The 14,861-nt window shown below is 51.7% G+C and overlaps 1 protein-coding gene across 3 annotated transcripts in view; it reads left to right on the top strand.

The window, feature by feature from the left end:
* Positions 1 to 2,759: 2,759 nt before the first annotated feature.
* The window catches only part of polg2 (polymerase (DNA directed), gamma 2, accessory subunit), a 47,542-nt gene continuing 35,440 nt past the window's right edge, over positions 2,760 to 14,861 (top strand). For all 3 annotated transcript variants that reach the window (XR_011587320.1, XM_070857867.1, XM_070857866.1), the window contains exon 1: positions 2,760 to 2,898. The gene's annotated coding sequence lies outside the window, so the exon portion shown is untranslated. The remainder of the gene's footprint in view (positions 2,899 to 14,861) is intronic.

Genomic DNA, 14,861 nt, shown 5'->3' with positions numbered 1-14,861 from the left:
GGGGGGGAAGGGGACGGGGAGGGAGGGGGTAGGGGGGGAAGGGGACGTGTGGTGGGGGGAAAGGGGGTAAGGGGGGGAGGAGGAGGAGGGGGGGAGAAGGAGGGAAAACGGGGGGGAGGGGAAAGGAGGACAGGAGGGAGGGAGGGGAAAGTGGGCGGGAGGGGAAGGAGTGAGGGAGGGAAAAGTGGGGGGGAAGGGAAGGAGGGAGGGAGGGAAAAGTGGGGGGGAAGGGAAGGAGGGAGGGAGGGAAAAGTGGGGAGGAGGAGGGAGGGAAAAGTGGGGGGGGAGGGGAAAGTGGGGGGGGGAGGAGGGGAAAGTGGGGGGAGGAGGAGGGGAAAGTGAGGGGAGGGGAATGTGGGGAGGAGGGGAAAGTGGGGGGGAGGACGAGGAGGGGAATGGGGGGGGAGGAGGAGGGAGTGGGGAAAGGGGACGAGGATGAGGAGGGAGTGGGGAAAGGGGACGAGGAGGAGGGGGGAAGGGGAAAGGGGGGGAAGAGGAGAGAGGAGGGGGGAAAGGGGACGAGGAGGGGGGAAAGGGGACGAGGAGGAAGGGGGGATGGGGAGGGGGAAAGGGGACAGGGATGAGCGGGAGGGAGAGGGGAAAGGGGACGGGGATGAGTGGGAAAAGGGGACGAGGAGGAAGGGGGGATGGGGAGGGGGAAAGGGGACAGGGATGAGCGGGAGGGAGGGGGAGAAGGGGACGGGAGGGGGGGAGGGAGGGGGAAGGGGACGGGTAGGGGGGGGAAGGGGACGTGTGGTGGGGGGAAAGGGGACGTGTGGTGGGGGGAAAGGGGAGTGGGGGTGGAAAGGGGAGGGGGGGTGGAAAGGGGAGGAGGGGGGAAAGGGGGACGGGGAGGAGGGGGGAAAGCGGGTAAGGGGGGGGAGGAGGAGGAGGGGGGAGAAGGAGGGAAAACGGGGGGAGGGAAAGGAGGACAGGAGGGAGGGAGGGAAAGTGGGCGGGAGGGGAAGGAGGGAGGGAGGGAAAAGTGGGGGGGAAGGGAAAGAGGGAGGGAAAAGTGGGGGGGAAGGGAAGGAGGGAGGGAGTGAAAAGTGGGGAGGAGGGAGGGAGGGAAAAGTGGGGAGGAGGGAGGGAGGGAAAAGTGGGGGGGGAGGAGGGAGGGAGGGAAAAGTGGGGGGGGAGGAGGAGGGAGGGGAAAGTGGGGTGGGGGAGGAGGGGAAAGTGGGGGGGGAGGAGGGGAAAGTGGGGGGGGGGAGGAGGGGAAAGTGAGGGGGAGGGGAATGTGGGGAGGAGGGGAAAGTGGGGGAGGACGAGGAGGGGGAATGGGGGGGGGGAGGAGGAGGGAGTGGGGAAAGGGGACGAGGACGAGGAGGGAGTGGGGAAAGGGGACGAAGAGGGAGTGGGGAAAGGGGACGAGGAGGAGGGGGGAAGGGGAAAGGGGGGGAAGAGGAGAGAGGAGGGGGGAAAGGGGACGAGGAGGAAGGGGGGATGGGGAGGGGGAAAGGGGACAGGGATGAGCGGGAGGGAGAGGGGAAAGGGGACGGGGAGGAGGGGGGAAAGGGGACGAGTGGGAAAAGGGGACGAAGAGAGGGGGGGTGGGGAAAGGGAATGAGGAGGAGGAGGGGGGAATGGGGACGAGGAGGGGGAAAGGGGAAGGCGATGGGGAGGAGAGGGAGGGAGTGGGGAAAGGAGACGAGGAGGAGGGGGAGTGGGAAAAGGGGACGAGGAGGATGGGGGAGTGGGAAAAGGGGACGAGGAGGAGGGGGGAGTGGGAAAAGTAGACGAGGAGGAGAGGGGTGGGAAAAGGGGACGAGGAGGAGAGGGGAGTGGGAAAAGGGGACGGGGAGGAGGGCAGAGTGGGAAAAGGTGATGAGGGGATGGGGGAGTGGGAAAGGGGGAGGAGTGGGAAAAAGATATGAGAGTGGGGGGCGGAAATGAGAGTGGGGGGAAGTGGGAAAAGGGGATGCAGGGGGGGGAAAGGGTATGAGGGAGATGAGGAAAGGGGATGAGAGGGAGTGGGGGATGCGAGTTGGAAAGGGGAATGGGAGAGGATAGTGGAAATGCGAGGGGGTAAGAGATGTGGGAAAAGGGATAAGGCTGGTAGCGGGAAGGGAAAAGAACGGGTCTGAATGGAGGGGGAAAAGAGGATGGGACGGAGTGGAGGGTATATGGATCGTGGAGGGAAAAAAGTGATGACCCATTTGAGAGATGTACTGTATTCATTATAAGCCACTTAGTCTAAACCCACCTTCATATACACTTTTTTCCAAGTAATTATCTAAATTCTTTCAAAAGAACCCGTGCATTCTGCTTCAACAGACTGCTCAACTTGGGTAGGGGCAAATCTTCCACGAAGAGTAGTGAAAGTGAAAATCTTTTAAGAAAGAAAGAACTTGCACTTTTATAATGCTTTTCACGACCTGGTGATGTCCCAGAGTGCTTTACTACTAATGAAGTTCTTTTTGAAACATAGAAAATAGGTGCAGGAGTAGGCCCTTCGAGCCTGCACCACCATTCAATAAGATCATAGCTGATCATTCCCCTCAGTACCTTTCCTGCAAGTCTCTGATTGAACTTAAACCTAACCCACTACTTTCAGGGACTACAGGATCTTTCTGGGTGGATGAATTAAGTTGGGCCAAATGGCCTTCCTCGGCTGAAACAACTGTGAACAACAATTTATGGCAGAGTATTCCACGTGTCCTCTGTTCTCTGTCAAAAGATTTTTTTCTAATTCCTTTAATTCTTTTTATGATCAATTTGTGTCCTCATATTTTTCTTCATGAAAAGCCACTGGATACAACAAAGCCTGTGGTCCCAGACAACATCCCGGCTGTCGGGCTGAAGACTTGTGCTCCAGAACTAGCCGCGCCTCTAACCAAGTTGTTCCAGTACAGCTACAACACTGGCATCTATCCGACAATGTGGAAAGCTGTCCAGGTATGTCCTGTCCACAAAAAGCAGGACAAATCCAATCCGGCAATTACCGCCCTATCAGTCTACTCTCAATCATCAGCAAAGTGATAGAAGGCATCGTCAACAGTGCTATTAAGCGGCGCTTACTCACCAATAACCGGCTCACCGATGCCCAATTTGGATTCCGCCAGGACCACTCGGCTCCAGACCTCATTACAGCCTTGGTCCAAACATGGACAAAAGAGCTGAATTCCAGAGGTAGCATTTGACCGAGTGTGGCATCAGGGAGCCCTAGTAAAATTGAAGTCAATGGGAATCGGGGAAACTTCTCCACTAGCTGGAGTCCTATCTAGCACAAAGGAAGATGGTTGTGGTGGTTGGAGGTCAATCGTTCTAGCCGCAGATAATGAAGCAGTCTATGCCCGCATGCAGCAGGACCTGGACGACAGTCAGGCTTGGGCTGATAAGTGACAAGTAACATTAGTGCCACACAAGTGCCAGGCAATGACTATCTCCAACAAGCGAGAGTCTAACCACTGCCCCTTGACATTCAACAGCATTACCATTGCCGAATCCCCCACCATCAACATTCTGGGGGATCGCCATTGACCAGAAACTTAACTGGACCAGCCACATAAATACAGTGGCAGCAAGAGCAGGTCAGAGGCTGGGTAATCTGTTGCGAGTGTCTCGCCTCCTGACTCCCAAAAGCCTTTCATAAGAACATAAGAATTAGGAGCAGGAGTAGGCCATTCAGCCCCTCGAGCCTGCTCTGCCATTCAATGAGATCACAGCTGATCTTCTACCTAAACTCCACTTTCCTGCACTATCCCCATATCCCTTGATTCCCTCAATATCCAAAAATCTATCGATCTTTGTCTTGGTTACCGTCGCAACCCAATCTTTTTGGCGCAGATCAAGGCTTCATCCAAAAACTAAAGGACAGGTTAGGCTGCGCCAAAATGAAGAAATCAAACGGGGAAACTTAGAACATTTTTTTTGTCATACTTGTAAGATAATGAAGGGGCTCGACAAGGTAGATGCAGAGATGATGTTTCCCCTCGTGGGGGAATCTAGAACTAGGGGACATAGTTTCAGAATAAGGGGTCACCCATTTAAAACTGAAATGAGGAGGAATTTGTTCTCTGAGGGTTGTAAATCTGTGGAATTCTCTGTCCCGGAGAGCTATGAAGGCTGAGTCATTGAATATATTTAAGCTGGAGATAGACAGATTTTTGAGTGATGAGGAAATAAAGGGTTATGGGGAGCGGGCAGGGAAGTGGAGCTGAACCCATGATCAGATCAGCCATGATCTTATTAAATGGCTCGAGGGGCCAAATAGCCTACTCCTGCTCCTATTTCTTACGTTCTTATGTTGAATATACTCAAAGACTGAGCCTTCACAGCCCTCTGGGATAGAGAATTCCAGAGATTCACCACCCTCTGAGTGAAGAAGTTTCTCCTCATCTCAGTGCTAAATGATGGCCGACCCCTTATTCTGAGATTGTGACCCCTGGTTCTAGACTCCTCAGCTAGAGGAAACATCCTCCCTGCATCTAACCTGTCGAGCCCTGTAAGAATTTTGTATGCTGCAGTGAGATCACCTCTTATTCTTCTCAACTCTAGATAATATAGGCCTAGTCTACTCAATCTCTCCTCATAGGACAATCCCCTCATCCCAGGAATCAGTCTGGTGAACCTTTGTTGCACTCCGTCAATGGCAATTATATCTTTTCTTAGGTAAGGAGACCAAAACTGTATACAATACTCCAGGTGCGGTCTCACCAGGACCCTTTATAATTGCAGTAATACTCATACTCTCAATCCTCTTGTAATAAAGGCCACCATACCATTTGCTTTCTTAATTGCTTACTGTACCTACATGTTAACTTTCAATGATTCATGTACAAGGACACCCAGGTTCCTCTGAATAACAACACTTCCGAACTAACACCATTTAAAAAAAAACTCTGCTTTTCTATTTTTCCTACCAAAGTGGATAACTTCACATTTCTCCACATTATATTCCATTTGCCATGTTCTTGCCCACTCACTCAGCCTGTCTCTATCCCCTTGAAGTGTCTTTCATCCTCCTCACAACTTACATTCCCATCTAGCTTTGTATCATCAGCAAACTTGGATATATTACATTTGGTCCCCTTATCCAAATCATTGATATAGATTATGAATAGCTGGGGCCCAAGCACCGACCCTTACGGCACCCCACTAGTTACAGTCTGCCAACCTGAAAATTACCCGTTTATTCCTACTCTCTGTTTTCTGTCTGTTAACCAATCTTCAATCCATACAAGTATATTACCTCCAATCCCAAGGGCCCTAATTTTGTTCAATAACCTCTTGTGTGGCACCTCATCGAATGCTTCTGAAAATCCAAATGTACCACATCCACTGGTTCCCCTTTATCTATTCTACTAGCTAAAACCTAAAAAAAAACTCAACACATGTGTCAAACACGATTTCCTTTTCAAAAATCCATGTTTTCTAAGTGTCCTGTTAACCACATCCTTAATAGATTCTAGCATTTTCCCTACTACCGATGTTAGGCTAATTGGTCTATAGTTCCCCATTTTTTTCTCTTGCTCCTTTCTTAAATAGAGGAGTTACATTAGCTACCTTCCAATCAGCGGGAACTGTTCTAGAATCGATGGAATTTTGGAAGATGACAACCAATGCATCCACTATCTCTATAGCCACCTCTTTCAAAACCCTAGGATGTAGGTCATCAGGTCCTGGGGATTTATCGGCTTTCAGTCCCATTAATTTCTCCAATACTATTTTTTTACTAATTTCTTTCATTTCCTCTGATACTCCACTATTTTTCAGGAGGTTTTTCGTGTCTTAGGATTTGTTTAATTTCTCTGCCAATTTCTTATTCCCCATTATAATTTCTTCTGTCTCAGCCTGTAGGGGACCTACATTTACTTTCGCTAATCTTTTCCTTTGTACATACCTATAGAAGCTTTTACAGTCTGTTTTTATACTTCTCACTAGTTTACTCTCATTCTATTTTCCCTTTATCAATTTCTTGGTCCTCCCAATCCTCAAGGTAACTGCTCTTTTTGGGAATATTATAAACCTCTTCCTTTGATCTAATATTATCTTTAACTTCTCTTGTTAGCCAAGGTTGGATCACTTTTCTTGTGGGGTTTTGTGCCTTGTTGTAAATGATGTGTTAATTCTTTAAATGCTAGCCATTGCTTGTCTGCTGACATACTTTTTAATGTAGTTTCCTAATCTACCTTTGCCAACTCTCCCCTCATACTTACATAGTTTCCTTTGCTTTGATTTAAGACCCCAGTTTTGGATTTAACTAAATCACTTTCAAACTTGATGTAAGATTCTATCATGTTATGGTCCCTTTACTACAAGGTTAATAATTAACCCTTTCTCATTGCACAATACTAGATCTAAAATAACCTGTTCTCTAGTTGGTTCCTCAACATACTGATCGAGAAAACCATCTTGTATACATTCCATGAATTCATCCTCCACACTATTACTGCATATTTGGTTTGCCCAGGCTATATGTAGATTAAAGTCCCCCATGATTATTGTATTACCGTTGTTACATGCACCTCTAATGTCCTGATTTATACTGTGCCTTACATTACCACTTGGGGGCCTATAACAACTCTCTCCAATGTTGTCTGCCCCTTGCTGTTTCTTAGCTCCACCTCTACAAGGCACAAGTCTGGAGTGTGATAGAATACTCTCCACTTGCCTGGATGAGTGCAGCTCCAACAACACTTGCGGCTTGACACCATCCAGGAAAAAGTAGCCCGCTTGATTGGCACCCCATCCACCACCTTAGACAATCACTCCCTCCTCCACCGGCGTACCGTGGCTGCAGTGTGTACCATCTACAAGATGCTCGGCAGCAACTCACCAAGGCTTCTTCAGCAGCACCTCCCAAACCCGCGAAGTCTACCACCTAGAAGGACAAGGACAGCAGGCGCATGGGAATACCATCACCTGCAAGTTCCCCTCCAAGTTATACATCATCCTGACTTGGAAGTATATAGCCATTCCTTCATCATCGCTGGGTCAAAATCCTGAAACTCCCTCCGTAACAGCACTGTGGGAATACCTTCACCACACGGACTGCAGCAGTTCAAGAAGGCGGCTCACTGCATTTCTCGAGGGCAGTTAGGGATGGACAATAAATGCTGGCCTTACTAACGATGCCCACATCCCCTGAACAAATAAAAAAAAACTGTCCTGCTGACCAGTGAAAGCAATCTTACAATTTGCCTTATTGACTCGTGTCAAATCACCACTCCACCTTCTCAGCTCCATTTATATATATTTTTTAAATGGCCTAACTTCTCGTATCTCTAACTCTAAACCATTATCCTTGGTAACAACAATGCTGTAGCCTTTCCATTGGTTTTATTTCCTCCCATAATGGGGCACCCAAAACCATTGCAATACAGAATTTTGGGTTCCTATTGTGTTTAGTGCCTCTAAATATAAAACCAAAAGTACCACTTATTTTTTTAAATGGCATTTTATATCTTTAGCAACAATTTGTATTTTATATAGTGCCTTTAATGTAGATAAAATGTCTCATGGTGCTTTATAGAGGTGTTGCTGACAATTTTAATAACCTGCAGATCAGCATACCAAAGTCCCTGTCTTCCGTTTAAGGTGTGTGTTGCTTCACATTTTTCTACACTGGACTGCATCTATCGGCCTATTTACCCATTCTGCTAGCCTATCTATGTTTCCCGCAGTCTTTCACAGTCCTGTTCCCAATGTGTCCATCCTATCTTTCAATTTGGTTTCAGCAGCAAATTTTGTTTTTAGCCAAATCATTTATACATGTAAATAATAGTAGCCCCAACATTGTATAAATGCCACTTACTACATCTTTCCAGTCTGAAATTTCCCTTCACCTTGATTTCTGCCCTCTACTATCTCTATATCGATGTGCTGACGTTTCCCTTAATTGCATGTGCTATTAAGGCATTTTTATTATTTATTAATAGAAACATGCCATGTTACAACACAGAAACAGGCCATACTTTGTGAAGGTTGTAATAACACAAATTGCTGCTTCACTAAAAGATGTTATTGAAGGAGAACAAATACTACGGGCCCAAGTTTCCACACGATAAAAACGGGTGCCCCTCCGATCTGGACGCCCGTTGTTCGCGCCACAAAGTGCGGCTAAAAAAACCCTCCGTATTCTCCACCTCCCTGCAGGTCCTCTGGCCCTCGGCGCGGCGCTGTAGGGGGCGGAACTAGGACCCTGCGCCGAAAACAGTGCCGGGAGCTCTGCACATGCGCACTACAGTGGGCACGCAAATGCAGTAGCTCCAGGCGCCCGAAACTGTGTGGGAGGGGCCCGAAGCACGCAGCCCCTAGCCCTGGCCGAATGGCCTCACTGGGGCTGCGTGAATAAGGCTCCTCCCATGGCCAGTTCCTGCTTCCTGCCGACTCCCGCTCCTACTCTTCCCCCCCGCCCCCCCGACTCGACCCGTCTGCCGCTGCCGCTCCCGCTCCCACCCGACTCTACTCTCGCCCCCGGACTGGATCCGACCTGACCTCCCCCTCCCCGACCTGACCTCCCCCTCCCCGACCTGACCTCCCCCTCCCCGACCTGACCTCCCCCTCCCCGACCTGACCTCCCCCTCCCCGACCTGACCTCCCCCTCCCCGACCTGACCTCCCCCTCCCCGACCTGACCTCCCCCTCCCCGACCTGACCTCCCCCTCCCCGACCTGACCTCCCCCTCCCCGACCTGACCTCCCCCTCCCCGACCTGACCTCCCCCTCCCCGACCTGACCTCCCCCTCCCCGACCTGACCTCCCCCTCCCCGACCTGACCTCCCCCTCCCCGACCTGACCTCCCCCTCCCGACCTGACCTCCCCCTCCCCGACCTGACCTCCCCCTCCCCGACCTGACCTCCCCCTCCCCGACCTGACCTCCCCCTCCCCGACCTGACCTCCCCCTCCCCGACCTGACCTCCCCCTCCCCGACCTGACCTCCCCCTCCCCGACCTGACCTCCCCTCCCCGACCTGACCTCCCCTCCCCGACCTGACCTCCCCCTCCCCGACCTGACCTCCCCCTCCCCGACCTGACCTCCCCCTCCCCGACCTGACCTCCCCCTCCCGACCTGACCTCCCCCTCCCCGACCTGACCTCCCCCTCCCCGACCTGACCTCCCCCTCCCCGACCTGACCTCCCCCTCCCCGACCTGACCTCCCCCTCCCCGACCTGACCTCCCCCTCCCCGACCTGACCTCCCCCTCCCCGACCTGACCTCCCCTCCCCGACCTGACCTCCCCCTCCCGACCTGACCTCCCCCTCCCCGACCTGACCTCCCCCTCCCCGACCTGACCTCCCCCTCCCCGACCTGACCTCCCCCTCCCCGACCTGACCTCCCCTCCCCGACCTGACCTCCCCCTCCCCGACCTGACCTCCCCCTCCCCGACCTGACCTCCCCTCCCCGACCTGACCTCCCCCTCCCCGACCTGACCTCCCCCTCCCCGACCTGACCTCCCCCTCCCCGACCTGACCTCCCCTCCCCGACCTGACCTCCCCTCCCCGACCTGACCTCCCCCTCCCCGACCTGACCTCCCCCTCCCCGACCTGACCTCCCCCTCCCCGACCTGACCTCCCCCTCCCCGACCTGACCTCCCCCTCCCCGACCTGACCTCCCCCTCCCCGACCTGACCTCCCCCTCCCCGACCTGACCTCCCCCTCCCCGACCTGACCTCCCCCTCCCCGACCTGACCTCCCCCTCCCCGACCTGACCTCCCCCTCCCCGACCTGACCTCCCCCTCCCCGACCTGACCTCCCCCTCCCCGACCTGACCTCCCCTCCCCGACCTGACCTCCCCCTCCCCGACCTGACCTCCCCCTCCCCGACCTGACCTCCCCCTCCCCGACCTGACCTCCCCCTCCCCGACCTGACCTCCCCCTCCCCGACCTGACCTCCCCCTCCCCGACCTGACCTCCCCCTCCCCGACCTGACCTCCCCTCCCCGACCTGACCTCCCCCTCCCCGACCTGACCTCCCCCTCCCCGACCTGACCTCCCCCTCCCCGACCTGACCCTCCCCCTCCCCGACCTGACCTCCCCTCCCCGACCTGACCTCCCCCTCCCCGACCTGACCTCCCCCTCCCCGACCTGACCTCCCCCTCCCCGACCTGACCTCCCCCCCCGACCTGACCTCCCCCTCCCCGACCTGACCTCCCCCTCCCCGACCTGACCTCCCCCTCCCCGACCTGACCTCCCCCTCCCCGACCTGACCTCCCCCTCCCCGACCTGACCTCCCCCTCCCCGACCTGACCTCCCCCTCCCCGACCTGACCTCCCCCTCCCCGACCTGACCTCCCCCTCCCCGACCTGACCTCCCCCTCCCCGACCTGACCTCCCCCTCCCCGACCTGACCTCCCCCTCCCCGACCTGACCTCCCCCTCCCCGACCTGACCTCCCCCTCCCCGACCTGACCTCCCCCTCCCCGACCTGACCTCCCCCTCCCCGACCTGACCTCCCCCTCCCCGACCTGACCTCCCCCTCCCCGACCTGACCTCCCCCTCCCCGACCTGACCTCCCCCTCCCCGACCTGACCTCCCCCCTCCCCGACCTGACCTCCCCCTCCCCGACCTGACCTCCCCCTCCCCGACCTGACCTCCCTCTCCCCGACCTGACCTCCCTCCCTCCCTCCCTCTCCTCTCTCTCTCTCTCTCTCTCTCTCTCTCTCTCTCTCTCTCTCTCTCTCTCTCTCTCTCTCCCTCCCCCGCCGACCCGAACCGAACCTCTCTCCCCGACCCGACCCAACGCCACCTACCTCTGGTGCTGGGGACGGGCCCTGCCCGAAATCTCGGGCCCGGCCCGTTCAGCCTTCGGTCCCGACGGCAAACCGCTTCCTAAAGGCCTGCCTGAAGAACTTTCACACAGGTAGGAACATGGTTTATTTAATCTTTTCTTTGCTTATAAATGTTTATTCAGGTTGGATTTATTTGTATAAGTATAACTAAGGATTTATTGTAGAATTTAATGACTTCCCTTCCCCCCCTCGTTCCCTACACCTAATTTGTAACCTGCGCCTGATTTTTTAATGTGTAGAACAGGTTTTTTCAGTTCTACAAAAATCTTCACTTGCTCCATTCTAAGTTAGTTTGGAGTACGTTTTCACTGTGGAAACTTTGAAATCAGGCATCAGTGGCTGGACACGCCCCCTTTTGAAGAAAAAATTCTGTTCCAAAGTAGAACTGTTCTACCTGACTAGAACTGCAGAAAAAAAAATGTGGAGAATTGTGATTTCTAAGATAGTCCGTTCTCCACCAGTTGCTCCTAAAAATCAGGCGCAAATCATGTGGAAACTTGGGCCCTCCTGCAAGGTGCAATAGCATTACTTTTTAAAGTTTTTTTTTAACTCTTCTTTCAACCTAGGTAGTGAGTGTTGGTGAGGTATTCCAAATTGAATATGCTCAGACTGTGCAGAAGCACACTTTTCTCCAAGTCTCACTAGATTGTGATAAGGAGCGACATTATCCTCTGTTTTACTCCTTCACCTTTCACTTATACTATTTCTTTGTCTCGGTCATGCGCTGGATCTTCTAAAGGAAGCAATACAATATGGAGGAACTCATGCAATTGAGAGACAATTTGGATAGGGAAGCTATCTGATAGAATTTCCAGAAGAAGCAGCAATCCAAATATACACAAATGGAGATATAAGTGGTAGATGGATTGGGATGTAATTGAAGATTGTTAGGGAAACCTTGAACCTTGAAGGATATGCAAGTTTCTTCAAGCATCCATAAAAACCTTGAAATAGTGCTCAATCCATTCTAATGTCCAATAGGCATTACATTCTAATTGGATAACAACAACAACTTGCATTTGTATAGCACCTTCAACATAGTAAAACATCCCAAGGCGTTTTACAGAAGCGTTATCAAACAAAATTTGACACTGAGCCACAAGGAGCTGTTGGGACAGATGACCAAAAGCTTGGACAGAGGTAGGTTTTAAGGAGTATCTTAAAGGAGGGGCGGCGAGATTTTGGGGGGGAATTCCAGAGCCTGGGACCTAGGCAGCTGAAGACACGGCTGTCAGTCAACGGTAGAGCAATTAAAATTGAGGATGTGCAAGAGGCCAGAATTGGAAGAGCGCAGAGATCTCTAAGGCTTGTAGGGCTGGAGGAGGCTGCAGAGATAGGAAGGGGCAAGGCAATGGAGGAATTTGAAAACACGGATGAGAATTTTAAAATTGCGGTTTTGTTGGACCAGGAGCCAATGCAGGTCAGCGAGCACAGAGGTGATGGGTGAACGGGACTTGGTGCGAGTTAGGATACGGGCAGCCGAGGTTTGGATGACCTCGAGGTTACATAGGGTAGAAAGTGGGAGGCCAGCCAGGAGTGTGCTCGAATAGTCAAGTCTAGAGGTAGCAAAGGCATGGATGAGGGTTTCAGCAGCAGGTGAGCTGAGGCAGGGGCCGAGATGGGGGGTGTTACGGAGGTGGAAATAGGCGGTCTTAGTTATGGCGCAGATATGTGGTCGGCAGCTCATTCCAAGATCACTTATGACATCAAGGTTGTGAGCAACCTGGTCCAGCCTCAGACAGTTACTAGGAAGTTTATGGTGGGGTCCAAATGCCTTGGGTTGTCCCAATATTTAGTTGGAGGAAATTTCTTCTCATCCAGTACTGTATTTTGGACAAGCAGTGTGACATTACAGAAAAGATTGCAGTCAGTCAGTATAATAAGGCTCCCATGATGGCTGGATAAATGTACTGTGTGCTCTACTAGCGAGTCAGAGACAGGAAAATCAGGTATTCGGCCACTGTTCTATGATGTGTTAACTGATTTCATAGAAACATAGAAAATAGCTGCAGGAGTAGGCCATTCGGCCCTTCGAGCCTGCACCGCCATTCAATAAGATCATAGCTGATCATTCCTTCAGTACCCCTTTCCTGCTTTCTCTCCATATCCCTTGATCCCCTTAGCTGTAAGGGCCATATCTAACTCCCTCTTGAATATATCCAATGAACTGGCATCAACAACTCTGTGCGGCAGGGAATTCCATAGGTTAACAACTCTGAGTGAAGAAGTTTCTCCTCATCTCAGTCCTAAATGGCCTACCCCTTATCCTAAGACTATGTCCCCTGGTTCTTGACTTCCCCAACATCGGGAACATCCTTCCTGCATCTAACCTGTACAGTCCCGTCAGAATCTTATACGTTTCTATGAGATCCCCTCTCATCCTTCTAAACTCCAGTGAATAAAAGCCCAGTTGATCCAGTCTCTCCTCATATGACAGCCCAGCCATCCCTGGAATCAGTCTGGTGAACCTTCACTGCACTCCCTCAATAGCAAGAACGTCCTTCCCTCTGATTAGGAGACAAAACTGAACACAATATTCCTAAGGCCCTGTACAACTGCAGTAAGACCTCCCTGCTCCTATACTCAAATCCCCTAGATATGAAGGCCAACATACCATTTGCCGCCTGCTGTACCTGCACGCCCACTTTCAGTGACTGATGAACCATGACACCCAGGTCTCGTTGCACCTCCCCTTTTCCTAATCTGCCGCCATCCAGATATTCTGCCTTCGTGTTTTTGCCCCCAAAATGGATAACCTCACATTTATCCACATTGTATTGCATCTGCCATGCATTTACCCACTCACCTAACCTGTCCCAGTCATCCTGCAGCCTCTTAGCGTTCTCCTCACAGCTCACACCGTCACCCAGTTTAGTGTCATCCGCAAACTTGGAGATATTACACTCAATTCCTTCATCTAAATCGTTAATGTATATTGTAAAGAGCTGAGGTCCCAGCACTGAGCCCTGCGGCACTCCACTAGTCACTGCCTGCCATTCTGAAAAGTTTCCGAATTAACTGTCTCACTCTCCATCTTAAATAATTCTACCATATTATGGTCACTCTTCCCCAAGGGGCCTCGTGCCACAAGATTGCTGATTAGTCCCTTCTCATTACACATCACCCAGTCTAGGATGGCCAGCTCTAGTTGGTTCCTTGACCTATTGGTCTAGAAAACCATCCCTAATACACTCCAGGAAATCCTCCTCCACCGCATTGCTACCAGTTTGGTTAGCCCAATCAATATGTAGATTCAATTCATCCATGATAACTGCTGTACCTTTATTGCACACATCCCTTATTTCTTGTTTGATGCTGTCCCCACCCTCACTACTACTGTTTGGTGGTCTGTACACAACTCCCACTAGCGTTTTCTATCCTTTGGATTTCCGCAGCTCCACCCATACCGATTCCACATCATCCAGGCTAATGTCCCTCCGTACTATTGCATTAATTTCCTCTTTAACCAGCAACGCCACCCCGCCTCCTTTTCCTTTCTGTCTATCCTTCCTAAATGCTGAATACCCTTGGATGTTGAGTTCCCAGCCTTGGTCACCCTGGAGCCATGTCTCCGTGATGCCAATGACATCATACTCGTTAACTGCTATCTGCGCAGTTAATTCGTCCACCTTATTCCGAATACTCCTCGCATTGAGGCACAGAGCCTTTAGGCTTGTCTTTTTAACACACTTTGCCCCTTTAGAATTTTGCTGTAATTTGGCCCTTTTTGTTTTTTGACAGGATGATAGTGGGCATTGCAATGGTTCTTAAATTCCTGGTCTAAGATGGGAAAATTTGCCAAGGTTCCTGTTCCTGATGGCTGTCATGCATTTTGGTTTCAATCTGCGCTACCTAAATGAATGGATGTAAGGCTTCTCCATAGAGTCCTGCAAATACTGACATCAACAATGGCAGCCATTATATACCTCACCTAATTGAATGTTTTATGTGTGAGGCTAGATATCGTGTGTCACTAAGGAATCACAGCTAAGCCTGATTTCTTCCTCACCTGATATCCACACACAATTTCCTACATAGTTCATTGGATATCAGTTATGAGTGGGAAACCTGGATGAATTTTTCCCTCTGCCTCAGGGATGCCATGACAAATTATAGCCTTGGCTGCCCTTAGCT

Source organism: Pristiophorus japonicus, chromosome 16 (assembly GCF_044704955.1).
Source record: "Pristiophorus japonicus isolate sPriJap1 chromosome 16, sPriJap1.hap1, whole genome shotgun sequence".
Classification (NCBI taxonomy): Eukaryota; Metazoa; Chordata; class Chondrichthyes; family Pristiophoridae; genus Pristiophorus; species Pristiophorus japonicus.
This window is presented reverse-complemented; position numbering and strand designations above follow the sequence as displayed.